Source organism: Dendropsophus ebraccatus, chromosome 13 (genome assembly GCF_027789765.1).
Source record: "Dendropsophus ebraccatus isolate aDenEbr1 chromosome 13, aDenEbr1.pat, whole genome shotgun sequence".
Lineage (NCBI taxonomy): Eukaryota > Metazoa > Chordata > Amphibia > Anura > Hylidae > Dendropsophus > Dendropsophus ebraccatus.
Genome location: NC_091466.1, coordinates 56886551 through 56904631, shown reverse-complemented (window position 1 = coordinate 56904631; position 18081 = coordinate 56886551). Strand labels below are relative to the sequence as shown.

The following is an 18081-nucleotide window of genomic DNA, read 5'->3' as shown; positions in this document are numbered from 1 at the left end:
TTAGAAGCAGTTATAGCTGAGAAACAGTAACAGCTGTGTAGGGAAATCTCTGAAGTAGTAATATCTCAGTAGGGCCGCTGTATCTCCAATGCAGTAATATCTCAGTAGGGAGATCTAACAAGCCCTCGTATTTGAGACTCTCGGAACTGACAGGCTGAGAAGCAGGTATGTGATGTAATCTTCTGAGATAAGTGCAAGAATAACATTGTGGAAAGTTTGGATAAAAGTAAATTAGGGACAAACGCGTTACGGCTACAACGCTGAGCCTTGTAATATTTATTTTGTGTCTGTTTATACCTTGCTAGATCAAACCTATGGAGAGCAGTGGAGCATTTCCTGTTACTGATATTTAGAGGGCATGTACCACTAGTTTGTTGTTTTTTATACATGAACAGACCGGCGCTGGCATAGGGATACCGGTGCCACGGTCCTTTTTATGAACCGCCGCCTGGTTCCTGTGCACGGCCCGGCATGAAGCACTGGAGACGGGGTTTTGTCCTATTGGGGGCCAGCAGGCCCGCCCCTAGTGCTTCAAGCTAGGCCAGTGCTCAGAAATAGACTGGCACCGTGCACGGGAACCGGGCAATAGTTTTAAAAAAAGGACTGCAGCTACGGCATCCCTGAACCAGTGCTGGTCTGTTGCCCCGGTGCCTCAAGCTAGGCCGGTGCTCGAGCACATACGGGCACCATGCACAGGAACCGGGCAGCGCTTCAAGAAAAGGACCGCAGCTACAGCATCCCCACGCCAACGCTGGTCTGTTGCCCCAGTGCTTCAAGCTAGGCCAGTGCTCAGGAATAGACCGGCACCATGCATGGGAACTGGGCGGCGGTTCAAAAAAGGACAGCAGCTCCAGCATCCCCGCGCCGGTGCTGGTCTGTTCATGTACCAAAAAAACAAACAAACATGTGCCTAGTGGTACATTCGTTTTACAGGGGTTATCCAGGATTAGAAAGAACACAGCTACTTTCTTGCAAGAACAGTGCCACCCCTGTCCTCAGGTTGTGTGTGGTATTACAATTCATCTAGACCAGGGCCTAGCTTTGTGTCTTCCATACTTTTCATACTTGTTGACTTCTAAAGTTCTTAGAATTTCCCACATTTCACATTGATCTCGGCTTGTCCTTGGAAGGCCAGTCATTACTATGCTGTCTCCTGTTTACATGCAGCAGTCATAACTAAGCCTGTCTGATGACACCATTTTTATCACATCAGATTAATTTCAGTAATGATGGCTTCAGTTATTGCCAGTTGAAAGCAATTGCTATGGGTCATTTACACATCGTGTGTATCGCTAGATGCGGCCAGAATTAATCTTCTCCCAGGACTGGGTATTATTTATATCTCAGGAGCCTGGCACAGATTGTCTGGTGTGTTACACTCCACCCATAGAGTAGGCCACACCTGGGCTTATTTGGCTGCAAAACCTTTATGTGCTCTTACAAAATTCTGAAGAACAGTGCAGAACCTCTAGAATGTTCTAGAATGTTGCTTTGTCCAATCTAGAGTGTACTCCTCTCAGTCTGATGTTAATCCCTTCTCCTTTCTCTTCCTAAAAATATAGCACAACTGTGTGAAGCATCTCTTTAACTTGTCCTTGTTCTTCCCTGAGTGTTTTTCTCTAAGTCCAATACAACTTCTTTCCCTGTCCTTCCCTCAGCCTAACACATCTCTCAGACCAAGAGGAAGACACTCAGGAATGGAGAAGGGTAAGTTACAGGAAATACAAGATGTTCCACACCATTGTGCTGTACTTTCGGGAAGGGAAAGTAGTCAAAGAGGCTCCATGGGGTTTGACTGAGAAGAACTCAGGGAAGGAAATTGGAAAGTTACAGAGAATATAAGATTTCATATACTATTGCTCTGTACGTTTATGCATGGAAGGAAGTCAGGGTCAGAGAGAGGGGAAGAGACTCAGGGATAGACAAGGGAAAGTTACAGAGAATATGAGATGTTTTATACCAATTATTTCTACTTTAAGCAGGGGAAATGAGTCAAGGAGGGTCCGTGGTGTTGGATTGGGGGGGGGGGGGGGCACGGAGGGATAGATAAGGGAACGTTACAGAGAATATGAGATGTTTTATACCGATGCTCTCTACTTTAAGGAGGGGAGTTGGAAGTCAGGGAGGGGCCAAGGTGTTGGATTTAGGGGAGGGCACTCAGGGATAGATAAGGGAAAGTTACAAAGAATGCTAAAATGTTCCATAATGTTGTGCTGTACTTTCTGGAAAAGAGATCAGCCAGGGAGAGTCCATGGTGTCGGACTGAGAGGAAGGAACTCAGATAGAAAGGAGAAAGTTACTGAGTGTTTTATAGTGTTGTTCTGTATTTTAAGGAGGTGAAGTGAGTCAGGGAGGGTCCGTGGTGTTGGATTGGGGGGGGGGGGGGGCACTGAGGGATAGATAAGGGAACGTTACAGAGAATATGAGATGTTTTATACCGATGCTCTCTACTTTAAGGAGGGGAGTTGGAAGTCAGGGAGGGGCCAAGGTGTTGGATTTAGGGGAGGGCACTCAGGGATAGATAAGGGAAAGTTACAAAGAATGCTAAAATGTTCCATAATGTTGTGCTGTACTTTCTGGAAAAGAGATCAGCCAGGGAGAGTCCATGGTGTCCGACTGAGAGGAAGGAACTCAGATAGAAAGGAGAAAGTTACTGAGTGTTTTATAGTGTTGTTCTGTATTTTAAGGAGGTGAAGTGAGTCAAGGAGGGTCCGTGGTGTTGGATTGGGGGGGGGGGGCACTGAGGGATAGATAAGGGAACGTTACAGAGAATATGAGATGTTTTATACCGATGCTCTCTACTTTAAGGAGGGGAGTTGGAAGTCAGGGAGGGGCCAAGGTGTTGGATTTAGGGGAGGGCACTCAGGGATAGATAAGGGAAAGTTACAAAGAATGCTAAAATGTTCCATAATGTTGTGCTGTACTTTCTGGAAAAGAGATCAGCCAGGGAGAGTCCATGGTGTCGGACTGAGAGGAAGGAACTCAGATAGAAAGGAGAAAGTTACTGAGTGTTTTATAGTGTTGTTCTGTATTTTAAGGAGGTGAAGTGAGTCAGGGAGGGTCCATAGTGCTGGACTTAGCGGAGGGCAGTCAGGGATAGACAAGGGAAAGTTACAGAGAGTGTGACATAGTCCACACTGTTGGCTTATCAAGAAGGGAAGGTAGCGACAGTTTGGTCCTTGAATCTCCTTCCTCTTCTTCTGGAACATTTAGCACTCCTTTTCCCTGTTCCTTATTTAAGTGTCCTCCTTTCAGTCTGACACCACTTTAAATACTTATTCAACCTATAAATGGAGATAATTCAGTGTAGTCATATGTCAATTTACCCTTACGCAGATGCGCTTTCCCTAGAGCTGTCTATAGGCAGAAGCCTACTGTGCCTATAAGAGTAACGCAACCCAACCCCGCCTGTGTCAGTAGTATAAACACATCCTTTTTTTTTTCCTGACAAAGTTTTTTGCTGAAAGTTACACAAAACATTAAGGGAAGTGTGAGCTGAGTACATTATGTTTGCTCCCAAGCTTAAAGCAAGATATTCCCGATTGGGTAAATAGATTTATTATGTCATAACTACATTCGCTCCAAGCCTATTGCACATGGCAATCTATTTTTAATCAAATAAACCCAGAATCAAGTCCTATCTGGCACTGAAAGGGTTGAAAGATTTTTGACCAGAGCAAGCAAGAAGGAAAAAATCCGCAGTGACAAAGAATAGGGTGGAAACATAAGGAAGAGAGAGTGGGGGGCGTCTTCCATCCGAAATACCAACCTTCCATAAATCAAGCTCATTTAGGCAATTTTTATGGATGTAAATCTATAAACTGTCATGTCAGAATCACTGAGAACATATGGTGTATTTCACCGACCAGATTGCTACTCATAAAACCTATAATTGATAACCGGCAACAAAAAATACAGGAAAAAAAAAAGCCTAACGCTTTTAATTTCATCAAATCCCCAGGTTACCTTCTCATCCTTCCCCACTCATCTATTCTCTTGTTCACATTGATATTTATTATGGTTGTTATGTTTTTGTAGAAAGAGAAAGGTGGATTTGTTGCACCTTCTTATGGCGGTTTTAAGCTTATAACGCAAGATTTTACAGTGTTAAATAAATCATCTGAACCGCAACTTATCGGTCATTATACGGACAACACTGTTCACGCGACTCTTTAAAGTTGGGGACTTAGACTTAGAAGTTGGAGACTTAGACTTGCTGTTACCAGAGATATGTTTTAGAACAGCTATAAGGACATAGGAAACAAAAGACTAGAGGGAACCCATTAGCTTCTATGAGAGAATTTTCTAGGCATGCTCTGAGACCCATGCAGTAAGTCTTAGTGGCCATTGGGAATTTTTTTTATGTAGATAGTGATGTTAAAAACTAAATGAAAGGGGTATTCCTATCCCTAACCACAGAATAGTGAAAAATCAGGTGATTGGTGGGGGGTCACACCCCTGAGATTTAGACTGATCCTGGGAACGGGGATAAAATTGTCACCAGAATGAATGGAGACCACCGCATGTGTGCGGCCAGTGTTTTGTTAATTCTCTATGGGGCATTACAGAGCTAATTAATGTTGACAACTGGGAGACAATTGCCCTCAGAAAAGTGGTGTACCCCTTAAATTCTTATTTTCCCCTTATAAAGATGGGAGAACCCCTTTAACAACAAAACTTTAAAGGACAGTCATAATAAAACACCTTTATTTGTGTCAGGCCTAGAGCTGTATTTGCTGTTATTTTAAAACAACGGCTGTTATATTGAAATAATGGCCGTTATTTACTGTTATATGGCGGCCATCCACTCAATTTCACCATTGTGTGAACAGATCCTTTCTGTGTTTTTAATCCACTCCTGGTTTTGGTTGCAATATGAGAACCACAAGACTGACTGAAATATATGTAGTGTGAACCCAGCGGCTATGTTCACACTGCGTATGAATCCGTCCGTAGTGCAAACTGCGAATATACGCACGTAGTTTTGAGGTTGATGCGTTCGCTTGAAAGTATACGATATACGCCCGCACAGTGCACACTACGTATGAGCTTACGGTCTGATCGTATACGGCGCCGTGAAAAATGAACAAGACCATTGCTTGAGGATGGAAATGTTGAAACTCACGGCCGTGGATTTCCATGCGGTCCCGTACGAAGTACTTATTTCAGCCAAATTGAACTTGATTTTTCGATCCAAAAGGTTCTGTGTGGTTTACGGGGCTGGGCGAAGATTTCCAAGTAAATGACCTGCCTCAGATCACTTCGAATTAAGCTAGGGAAGCATAACTGTACTACGGGCGTATGTTCGCGGTGCATACGCATCCGGCCGCATGTCCATTTTTCCCACGCCCGTAGTTTCAGCCGCACATGTACGGCGGCGTACGATCTACGGGCGGATTCATACGCAGTGTGAACATAGCCTTAAGGTGGGAAATGCCAGCTGTTTACTATGTCCTGTATGAAGACTCCTCGCCATCTCCATGATGTAAATTATCATTGAAGTGCATCTGTTCTTATTGGGCTGTAAAATACATTAGGTAGTTTGGGTGATGACCTGGGTGCTGTACTGTCTGGAAGATGTTAGGAGATATGAAATATCAGAGAGCCGCCAATGAGCTTTGCATCTATTTCACAAAGATGGTTTTACATTGTACATTGTGGAGTTTTTTTTATAGCAACCTATAGGTGTATATATAGGTATGTAGGTGGATATTATATATATATATATATATATATATATATATATATATATATATATATACATACAAAATGATTTATTTATGCATTTATAAAGGGCCCTTAATTCTAGAGTGCTAAGATATATATATATATATATATATATATATATATATATATATATATATATATATATGTGTTCACATAACACACTTGAGAAACTGGAGAAGCCAAAAAAATTCTGCATCACACTTGACTTTCTATAGACTAGAATTTCCCACCTCAGGTCAATGTCATGGATGTTGTGCAGAATTTTTTGTGGATGGGATTTATTAAATCATTACAACGTCACTCTACCCATAAGGGGTATTCCGATTTGTTTTAGTCCATTGGCTGCGTCTAGTATTACAGCTAGGCCCCATCCACTCAAAGGGAATCTTTCAGCTGCAATTTAGATTCCAAACTGCTGACACTATTAGAAAACTGTTAGAAATTAGAGAAGAGGAAGCGTTCCTGCACTATTTCCCTAAGGTAAAGAAGAGAACCCCAACCCCATCGGAGCTGCTTAGCGGGAGGGTTGTGCAGATCAGGTACAACACTGGAGGATAGCAATCACGGAGGGGGCTTGATGCTTGTCGCCGCTGCTCCACCTGTTTGCTCCATGAGGAGGATGAACTTTAAGGTTCAAAATATTTTTATTGACAAAGATTTTTACTTGAACAGTGGTTGAGTTAACACTGACAATATATAAAAGCTATACATTAATGAGTTTGTCTGTTAAAACCTAAAGAGAACATGGTCCTACTGGATCCAAAACCTCAAACCATAAGAATGCAAAGTGAACAGGATGGAAAATAATAAGGCAGTGCTCCTATCCATATATACCACCCTATATAAGGAAATCAGCATAGAAAGATCAGATGCCAAACATGTGAGATAGAGGGCCACGTGACGTATCAGAGACAAAGTTCCGATCGCACTGCAATGCACAGTATAACCAAACACTAAAACAAACAAACCAAACATAACCAAAAAAAACACTTATACAAACAGGGGGGGGGGGACACAGAAGGGATAAGAGGGGAAGGATGGGAAAGAAAAGGGAAGAAAGGAAAGAAACTCTCGCCAAGCCAGAACCACCAAATCCATGCATCCTATGGAAGTCACAGTCAGCCCGTTCACAGCGAGCCCCCTGACAGCCACGTGGCAAGCCCTGGTGAGCATTTAAAATCCATCCATGAGCCCCATCTGCTTTTAAATTTGGCCCCCGTATTATGCTCATCTGACCTCAACTCTTCCATGCGCATGATCAGGTTAAAGGCCTCTACCCATTGGCTCCTAGAAGGGGCAGACTGCGACTTCCACAACCTTGGAATAAACTGTCTGGTTGCCAACAGGAAATATCCCAAGAGACCCTTCTTGATTTTAGAGAGGGGGCCAGGCAACACCGACAAGAGAGCCATTTCCGGGGTAAGAGTCACAGACGCCCCAGTGACCTTATTGTACAGATCCTGGACTCCTTTTCACAGCTGGGCAACAGGTGGAGGATGAACTTTAACCGAGAAACAACCAGGTACAGAACACCAGAGCACAGATTGGGTGTATCAGAACCAGAAATGAAGTTTGACATAAGGTTAGGGTTCAATAAACAGATATTTGACGCATTTTGTGATCGTTCTGACCACTTCTTTAGAAATGTCAATCTACAATGGGATATCAGATAGAGAATATATACTGTATACACAAGAAACATAGCAGAACAAACATAAGGGAACCCCCACTAAGGGGTAGGAGAGTGACATCAGTATTGCATATCTGCATCAGTTGAACTTGACTTTTACTGATCATGCAGGATTGACATTTCTGAAGAAGTGGTCAGCACAACCATAAAACACGTCAAGCAGGGGTGGATTAACTTTACCATAGGCCCCGGGCTGTTCACCAAGCCTGGGCCCCCCCTATCCCACTGTAACTATGGCAGCACTAGCCTGGTGTTCATTGTACAGGATTGATATTATCATAATGCCGTGATTTGTGCAAAATTGCGGTAAAAAAGCTGCAATTTTTTGCAAATCATGGCAGAAATATAGCCAGGAGACAGTACACCACTGAAAGTATAAGTCTTTTTGGGTGGCCATGGGCCCCCCAGGAGCTCAGGGCCCCGGGCTACCGCCCAAAATGGACCTATTATATTCCGCTACTGACGTCAATTGTCTGTTAAATTGATTCACCTGATCTGCTCTCTGGTTGTTTATCTGTTAGGTCATGGAGACACATGATGTCTTTTATATATTCATCTGTGTTTCCAGGGTGTAGAAAATGATTTTATTCTTTGGTAAAAAAAAAAGAAGAGAGAGTCAAAGAGGCTTTTCCAAGCTCCTGAATAGCTGCAGGCTGTAATGCTTCGTCTCCCCCGCCTTTTATGATTGACACCTGGAAGTCCCTGCAGTATCAGGTATGGGAGGGGGAATAAGGAGGTGTTACAGCTTGCTGCACTTCAGGAGCTCAGGAACGCCTCTTTGACTCTTCATATTATAGAATAAAACATTTTTCTATATTCTGGAAGCACAGATGAATATATATAAGGTACCATGTTCCTCCTTGTCCTAACAGCCACCTAGTAGTATCAGTAGTTTGGAATGTGAATCGCAGCCGACAGATTTCCTTTCATAACGCAAAACTACAATTACATATACAGATCATAGATAGACATGAGCCAACCTGGAGCATGCTCGAGTCGATCCGAACTTTCGGCATTTGATTAGCTGGGACTGCTGAACTTGGATAAAGCCCTAAGGCTATGTGGAAATCATGGATATAGTCATTGGCTGTATCCATGTTTTCCAGACGACCTTAGAGCTTTATCCAAGTTCAGCAGCCCCCACGAATCAAATACCGAACGTTTGGGTTCGGATCGACTCGAACCCGAACCCGGTTCGCTCATCTCTAATCATAGACAAGAGCGGGGTTCATTCCTATTCCTATCACAATAACAAAAAACAATTTTTGACCCTACTGTAGATACTGTACATGTGGCAGCCCTTCAGCGGCCTTGGCTGGCTCTGTATACATACCAAAGCGATTATTTCCTGAAAAGATAATCTGTTAGGACGCACAGGCCGCAAACAGTCAGGTCACGAGGACAGAAAGTACAGTATTTATCCTAGAATGTCCCGGTGCTGGAATGTGCACTTTTGGCAGAGCCTCTATTCCTCAGGATGAGCTGTGTATGGGTGAGAGGATCCGCACGCTGGGCTGATTAGCATGGCTCTCAGACAGACCGCCCTGGCCTGGTGCCCGCAGGAAGTCTCTCCCCACTGTCACCTCTTTATGTTTGACACAGAAAAACCTTATCCGTATATAGGGTCAGATGGTCACAACCCCGAATCCCTGGTGAGGTTAACACCTGTACATGGTATAGTCCATTAACCTCTTACTGTTCAGCCTGTGCATTTATGTTCTTGAGCATTTGTTTTATATATATATATATATATATATATATACACATATATATATTATATATAACAAGTAATATATAATAATAATAATCATCAAATTTCTATATACTATTGGTTTACCGATTTATGGACACAGTTAGTCTATTTTTTGTGTGTGTGCCTTTATTGTATTGAAATATAAAACTTTAATAAAAATTACAGTTAAAAAAATAAATAAATTATATATACATATATACAATATATATACAATATATATATATATATATATATATATATATATATATGTATATATATTTTAGCCGGTTACATGGTAATACATCAGTAATATACATATAATGTCACATAGGACTGAGCTCAGCATTGCGGTTAGAATAACCTTTTACCAATGTATAGCAGACTACGTGTCTTTGGATGCTGGAAAAGCCATATAATTCTATAATATAAGGTTAATTATTCATGGGTCTATGCTCAGGAATAGGAGAGCCTCATATATATTCAATACTGCTCAACCAGCCGTAGACATGTAATCTTGACTAATATCATTATGTTTTTCAATGTACCGTTACATTGATGAGGATGATGAGGATGGTGACCACATGTAAGCTACGTATAGGTGCCAGTAAATATTGACAGTGCGGGCGAACGATGATGTAATCAGTTCAGGGCCATGCCAATTACGGATGACACAGTGGCTGAAGTGGCCCCCTATCTGCCATGTGAATGAGAGGTTCAGAGGCAGACTCTAAGCATTTCCCAGTGTGGCTGATATGAATGGGATACAACGCACAAAGGGGACTCTGTGTACAGCAAAAAAAAAAAAAAAGACCCTCCCCGGCATCACCAGGACAACCAGAACGCACACAGAACTTCCTTCAAAAACTGGTTCCATCCATCACGAGCTCCGGAAGGAGCAGAGACAATCCCAGGGCAGCAAGCCTGAGCCTGGAAAACTATAGCCTGGGCTACTCAGCAGTGAACTGTGTGAGCCATGGGCTGTGCAGTGAAGACTCCTTATATATAAGGCTATGTTCACACAGGACTGATATGCTGCAGATTTCTAATTCTCTATGGATTTTAGGGCCAATATTGCCCTGTGTAATAGGGCCAGAGATCAGAAATTTAGTTGACTGATCACTTAATTCCAATATGCATAGAAATGATCAGCTGTCTGTCATACATCTTCCTGTGTAATAGGGGATATGTGATTAAATCAAAGGGCCACAGGATTACTATGCCATGTAATAGACTCAGTAAACCAGCGGCAATCTCGTAGAGCTCAGGTCATGTAATATGGAAAAATCTGCAGCTCATCTGCCATGTGTGAACATACCCAAAAAGTAGAAACAATCTTGTACAGTTTACTAGAAGTGGGACCTGTAGTTATACTGTACAATACTTGCTATAAACGTATTCTTTCAAATCAACTGGTGCCAGAAAGTTAGATAGATTTGTAATTTACTTCCAGTCTTCCAGTACTAATCAGCTGCTGTATGTCCTGCAGGAAGTGGTGTATTCTTTTCAGTCTGCTGCCACCTCTGCCTGACACAGGAACTGTCCAGAGCTGGTGAGTTTTTCTATGAGGATTTGCTGCTGCTCTGGACAGTTCCTGACATGGACAGAGGTGGCAGCAGAGAGCACTGTGTCAGACTGGAAAGAATACACCACTTCCTGCAGGACATACAGCAGCTGATGAACATTGGAAGACTTGAGATTTTTAAAGTGTCACTGTCGTGAATTTTTTTTTTGCAGAAATCAATAGTCCAGGCGATTTTAAGAAACTTTGTAATTGGGTTTATTATCCGAAAAATGCATTTTTATCATGAAAAAGCAGTTTGAAGCTCTCCCCCCTGTCTTCATTGTTCTCCTATGGAGAGAGCTAAAGAAAAGACCAAAACAGGACAACAAAGAGTTAATCTACAAATCCCTCACGGGATATCTCCTGTGACAGTCACCAGTGACCTGTCTGAGCTCAGATTACAGCTGTCACCCAGCTCCCTGCCTGTAATCCTCTGTTATCTGCTTTCTGCTGCCGGCTAACTCCCTCCTTCCTCCTCCCCCCTCCCCTCTCCCTAGAACAGACGGGACGACTCCTGCAACAAGTCACAATTTTCAGATTTTTCAGAGTGGATGAAAAAGAGAAAGGAGGGGGGACCTGGGAAAAGGCTTTTTACATGCAGATAATGGCAGATTTGGCTAATAAACCCAATTACAAAGTTTCTTAAAATTGCCTGGACTATTGATTTCTGCAAAAAAAAAAAATACGACAGTGACTCTTTAAATAGAAGTAAATTACAAATCTATATAACTTTCTGAAACCAGTTGATTTGAAAGAAAATTATTTTCAGTGGATAACCCCTTTAAGGGGTACTCCCATCTAATACAATGATAGCATAGTGTTATCCTGAGATTGAAGGGACCACAGTGGTAGCCTGGTGCCCCAGCCATAGCACAGCAATGCCCCAGATGCCCAGTGTGCAGCAAGGCTTCAGTTCATACATAGTTTATCTCCTCCTATTCACTCTAATAGAGCAGCTACATTAACATTCATCAAACTTAACATCAAAGTTATATATTTGAATCCTAACTTGGTCTTACAAGTCACATACCTGAACAGCTAACTTCCCAACTCTCTGCATATGCATGCTCACTTTGGCTATTTCAAATCAACTGGTCCCAGCAAGTGCCGGAGATTTGTAGTTTACTTCTATTATCTCAACTCTTCCAGTACTTATCAGTTGCTGTATGTCCTGCAGGAAGCAGTGTTTTTTCTCCAGTCTAACAAAGTGGTCTCTGCTGCCACCTCTGTCCATGTCAGGAACTATCCAGAGCAGGAGCATACAGCAGCTGATAAGTACTGTAAGACTTAAGACTTTTTTTTAATAGAAGTAAATCATCTGGCTAGTTGATTTGAAAGAAAAAGGTGGGTTTTTTTTGCTGAACTACCCCTTTAAATCTTTATGCCACTGCTATGTAGACTGTACATCTCCATATAACCTCATCAAAGTATAGCAAATATATCTCCATATAACAATACTTACTACTGTATAATCAGTATACTTGTACATAACTGTGCACACTGCCATATACTGTAGGTATTATGCCTCTGAGTAGCCTCACACACAATATAGTTATTACATTGCATGTCTATAAATACCACCATTTAGATACAGTACCTAGTGGGCAATGCTATATACAGTGTGAGCAATACCACGTATATCATATATTTGTGTATATATATTCCTTGTACTGTAATGGTTAACAGGGGTATATATATTCAGTGCGCTGACCCCTGGTCGGTATAATTCCTAGTATATATTAGGTTTATTGTGTACATGGGGGCTCCAAGCAATGGTGCACAGTGTAACTGAACAACTGTAGGTGCTGTGTGAGAATCAAAGGGGTTGTACAATAAAATATGGCGGCTATCTACCAACATCCAGCAGCTCACCAGTCCAACCTCTCCATGGGTTGTGTCCAGTATTACAGTGACTAGTGTCAAGCTGCTATACCATACAGAACCTGTGGACAGAGGTGGCGCTGTTTCGGACAGAGAGCAGCTATGTTTTACTAATATTAGGCCATCCAAGTTAATTCACCAACATTTCAAACATCTGAGTTTAGGACACACGGAAACAGCAATATATCCTATTTATATAGTACATCTCAGAAAACTACTAAACTATAATATCAAAAATTTAAGATTTTATTTAAAATTAAAAAAAGCAGCAGAAATGTGACATAATGATGTAACATTTACAGAAAAAAAATTACAGTGTGTCTCACAAATGAGAGAATTGTACTAGTTCTGACCATGCTTGTATTGCAAGAAACGGCCATTAGGTGGTGTAGTGAGCTATGATGTTTGCCTTGTTACTGGTGCCTGCAGTCCTACACAGTATTGCAATTTTCTGAACTGGTGAACTATATAAGAAGTGTAAAAAATCTTTGTCCAACGTTTTTTTTTTTACTCCATGATGAGATGTGATGCTACTTTATGCTCTGCATTAAATACACTGTATGGTGTGCTCTCTCTCTCTCTCTCTCTCTCTCTATATATATATATATATATTTTTTTTTTAATATATATATATATATATATATATATATATATATATATATATATATACTGTGTATATATATATATATATATATATATTTATATATTTTTTTCTTTTATATATTTTTTATATAATTTATATATATATATATATATATTTATTTATTTTATTTTTTTTATTCCTGTAGTTTTTTTTTTTAAAGTTTAGTAAACTTTACAGCCAAACTTCAGACCCCAATGTGATGTATACTTCGCCTTGTTTTTTTTTTTGTTTTGTTTTTTGTTCCTAAAACACAATGGCCAGATGTCGCCATGTCACTTCTGTTTTTATATTGTATTTAAAAGTTTAAACATTTCCGTTGTTATTACATAAGGAGGAGAGCAGCAGCTTTGGGGCGCAGCGCAGGCACACTACTTCCAACAGCTGAGTATTTCTGAATTGGCCGTCTTAAATAAATGATTATTTCAGTAAATCTAAAACAGGTGGAGTAATGGAATATTGATCTGCGGGCAGCCATTCCTCGCTTTTCCTCTAGTGTCTTTGGAATAGTTAATTCTTGTGTGGTAATTCACTGTACACCATGTATATTTTGGGGAACGTAAACATAACTAATGACTAAATTGAGGGTCCCATGTCCTGAATGGAGTGGGAAACCAGCATTCGGGTAGCCTCTCCATTCAAGCTCTATAGCAATAAAAAGGTTGCAGTTGTTTTATAGCCTGCTTTAACCTTTGTGATCTGTAACATACTGTATTTGTAAATTACTTAATTTACAAAAAGTGACTCCTTACCCCACAGAAAAGCAAAATATGTTCTTTCCTTCATTGGATTCTCATTGCCCTTGAAAGGTAAATCAAGGCTTCCCTCTCATTTCAACAGCAGATCAGTGTTTAGTGTACTTTCTACCATGCAGAGCTACTGTCTCTTTCATTTTAAAATTCCAATACATCTAATAACCCTTTCTCCCATCAATAGTGCTGAAATGTGGTAATCAACCCCCAGCACATTGCCGGCCTCTTCAGTCCAGTGCAGGACTATATCATGGCATGGCAGAGAGGAGTAGGAGCAGTACAGACAGTTAAAGGGGTTGTCAAGCGAAAATCTTTTTCTTTCAAATCAACTGATATCAGAAAGTTATATAGATTTGTAATTTACTTCTATTAAAAATTAGCTGCTGTATGTCATGCAGGAAATGTTGTTTTATTTTCAGTCTGACACAGTGCTCTCTGCTGACATCTCTGGCTGAGACAGGAACTCTGTCTCAGTTTTCTTTGAATCCCCATAGAAAATCTCTCCTGCTCTGGACAGTTCTTGTCTCGGCCAGAGATGGCAGCAGAGAGCAGTGTGTCAGACTGAAAATTAAACACTTCCTGCAGGACATATAGTAGATAATAAGTACTGGAAGACTTGAGATTTTCTAATAGAAGTAAATTACAAATTTATATAACTTTCTGACACCAGTTGATTTGAAAGAAAAAGATTTTCGCTGGATAACCCCTTTAACTGTGTATCTGAGCTGATTGGTGTGGGTGCCAGGTGCCAGCACTCCACCTATGTGAGATTGGCATTCTATCCTGTGAATAGGGGATTAGTCCCATTAGCCTGGAATACCCCTCTAAGACAGGATGTAACAGATGGATACCTATTCTGTTATATTCAGTTGTCACTGACAGAAAAAAAGGGTTGAGATACATTCTGTGTTAATAGAAAACAGGATATAAAAATGTGTTGTGAATCTAGAGAAATCCTGAAACCACGTGATTAATAATTCAGATGACTTTTATTGGTAAAAAGAACAAAATTAAAAACACATTCAGAAAATACATGTACCGAAACACAATGGAAGAGATTCATCATGCAGTCTTACTGATAGACTGTGCTTTGTTGCCCACGGCAACCAATCACAGCTCAGCTTAAAAACAAATGAACCAGAATATTTGAAAGCTGAGCTGTGATTGGTTTCTATGAGTAACATAGCGTATTCTGACTGTAAGAATGTAACTCTCCCCCACTATTTTAAAGTAAAACTATATTTAAAAAATTCCAAAAAGGCTAAATAAATTGCTGTTGTATGCGGCTTATTTTAGCCATAAAAAAAAAAACACCACAATAAAAGTGCATGAAGGAGGCCTCAAGCTGGTCTTTAATGTATGACACATTGATAGATCTTCTCCATTGTGTCTCCAGTTATTTCAAGGCATTCTGCGAGACCCCCTCCCGGCCATAGGAGCCAGGTGGTGGCTGCATCCCTTGTTGCTGTACTGTACCTCTATGATGTAGACATGGGATTGATTGCAGCCAGTCAAGGAGTGCTCATTATCCATATATATATATATATATATATATATATATATATATATATAGACAGGGTATAGAACATACAATTGTAACTGCATTCATGTAACAATAATAATAATTATTATTATTATTAATAAATCATTATTATTATTATTATTTTTATTACATGAACGCCATGACAATTGTATGTTCTATACCCTGTCTGTATATAATCATAATCAATAAATAAATTAACAATTTATTAATTCATTTATTAATTAATATATATATATATATATATATATATATATTTATAATATAATTTTATATTATATTATATAAATTTTTTTATTATAGTATACAATGATAATCAATGTACAGTATTTCAGTTATGCGCCATAATGTATCAATGGTTTGGCGAAGGCTTTTTATACTAATTATTAAAAAATCACTTATTTTCTCCATAATTTGCTCCCTTACTTACAGTGTCAGGCTGGCCCACCAAAGGACCGGAGAATCCTCCAATGGGCCCCCAGCTTTAGAACCAGCACTAGCACTGACCGACATGTCGTCTCTCACTGGTTCTTCCTCCGGTGGGCCCCCGTCTGACTCTGCTTACCTATGTTATGTGCAAAAATCTGTGCTAGTTTTCTGATAGAATCATTGATACCCCCCCCCCCCACTATCACCTCCACCATTGATATTTCCATAATAAACCTTAATATGAAGCATCTTCTTGAACCGATTCTCCAAAACCACGCTATGTTTTTTCTTGTCTTTTTTTTATTTTTGGACCCAAGAGTCTCTATCATCCTTACTTTAGGCCTTATTCACATTGTGCATAGTTGATATTGGATGCAAAAAACAAAGAAGTTTGAGTGTATTAGATCCGCACCTGACAATATGTCTAAAAACTCTAGCGATGAAATACTGCGCAGAGCTGCGGCATGTGAACCCGGGCTGGACACGGTTTGTAGTCACTTTCACATGAAGTCCTATTTATCTCCCTATAAAAGCTTCATATCTCTATTTCATTTTCTGCCACACTCCTGTCCCTCTCCTCCTCCTCCTCCTCCTCTTCGCTCGCTCCCCCTCCTTTCATTCTGTCCCACTGCAGGGGGCTTTAAAGCCAGCACAATTCTACTGTTTTGGCCGTGAGTTCCCCAGAAATGTAATTATGCTCTAAAATGTGGTTAGCATTGCAGTAAATATCGCACAGAGCTTCCAAATTACATTTGGGGTGTAAAGGGGATTGAATTTCATTGCAAGTTGACACTCAATTACAATTTCCATATATCTTGCATGTGAAGGGGGGGGGGGGCGATTTTTAACCCTTGACTGCTCAAATGTATTGAAATGCTCCATCTAGGGAATATATCAAGCCTAGAGAGAAGCATATGCTATTGTATAAATGCTGCCAAATACATGAACTGTGAGAGAGATAGACACAGTGCTCTATACGTGATGTATGTTTGGGGTTAAAGGGGTATTCCGGTGAAATATTTTTTTCTTTTAAATCAACTGGTGTTATAAAGTTATACGGATTTGAAATTTATTTCTATTTAAGACTTCCAGTACTTATGATCTGCTGTATGTCCTGCAGGAAGTGGTGTATTATTTCCAGTCTGCTCTCTGCTGCCACTTCTATCCATGTCAGGAACTGTCCAGAGCAAGAAAGTTTTTCTATGGGGATTTGCTCCTGCTCTGGGCAGTTCCTGTCAGGGACAGAGGTGGCAGCAGAGAGCACTGTGTCAAACTGGAAACAATATACCACTTCCTGCAGGACATACATCAGCTGATAAATGCTTGAAGACTGGAGATTTTTAAATAGAAGTAAATTACAAATCTATATAACTTTCTGAAACTAGTTCATTTGAAATTCGGGAGTACCCCTTATAGTTTCCAGCAGAGTTTGGATTTTTCTACTTGATGGAATGGAGCAGAACCATGAAATATTACTCAGAGTAGGATCACGCTAAAAAAAAAAAAGTATACCACACAGTAAACAGAGTAAACATGGGAGTCTATGCATGATGGATGCTACAAGTTCTCTCTCCTGGCCTCCCCATACACATGGACATTGGTCAAATGTTTATGTGTTCTGTGTCCTAAAGGGAATATGTTATTTAAAAAATTACCTGTGTTTATGTTAAGCATATATTTATCTATATTATAAAATTATCTTGCATTTTTTATTCTCACCACTAGGTCTAAGATTAGACTTCCTGTCCTGTCTGTGGTGATAAGAGGAGGCTGCTGTAAAGTGATCTGTACAGCGACAGGTGATATCAGTACATAGCACCAGTATAAGTCAATAGCAGCTCCCTGTGGAATGACCTCTTCAAAGGTCACAGAGCATGCTCAGTAATGTTTCTCATTCATCTCAAGGGGACAGACCTATCGTCTATGTCCATGAGGCACAAAGGAACATGTTTTAGTATCAGACTCTAATCAGTAAAAGAAAATCTAGCGATTGCATTCTCTTTAAGTTGCACTTAAAGAGATAAGAGTAATAAATTCCCCCCACTTTATACAATTATATACAATCCTCCAAAGTCAGATTTAAAGGGAACCTGTCACCAAGACAATGCTATCTAATCTATTGCCATCAT

General features: G+C 40.4%; 1 protein-coding gene across 2 annotated transcripts in view; it reads left to right on the top strand.

The window, feature by feature from the left end:
- The window catches only part of AKAP6 (A-kinase anchoring protein 6), a 165429-nt gene that overhangs the window by 103517 nt on the left and 43831 nt on the right, over window positions 1-18081 (top strand). The window lies entirely within an intron of this gene.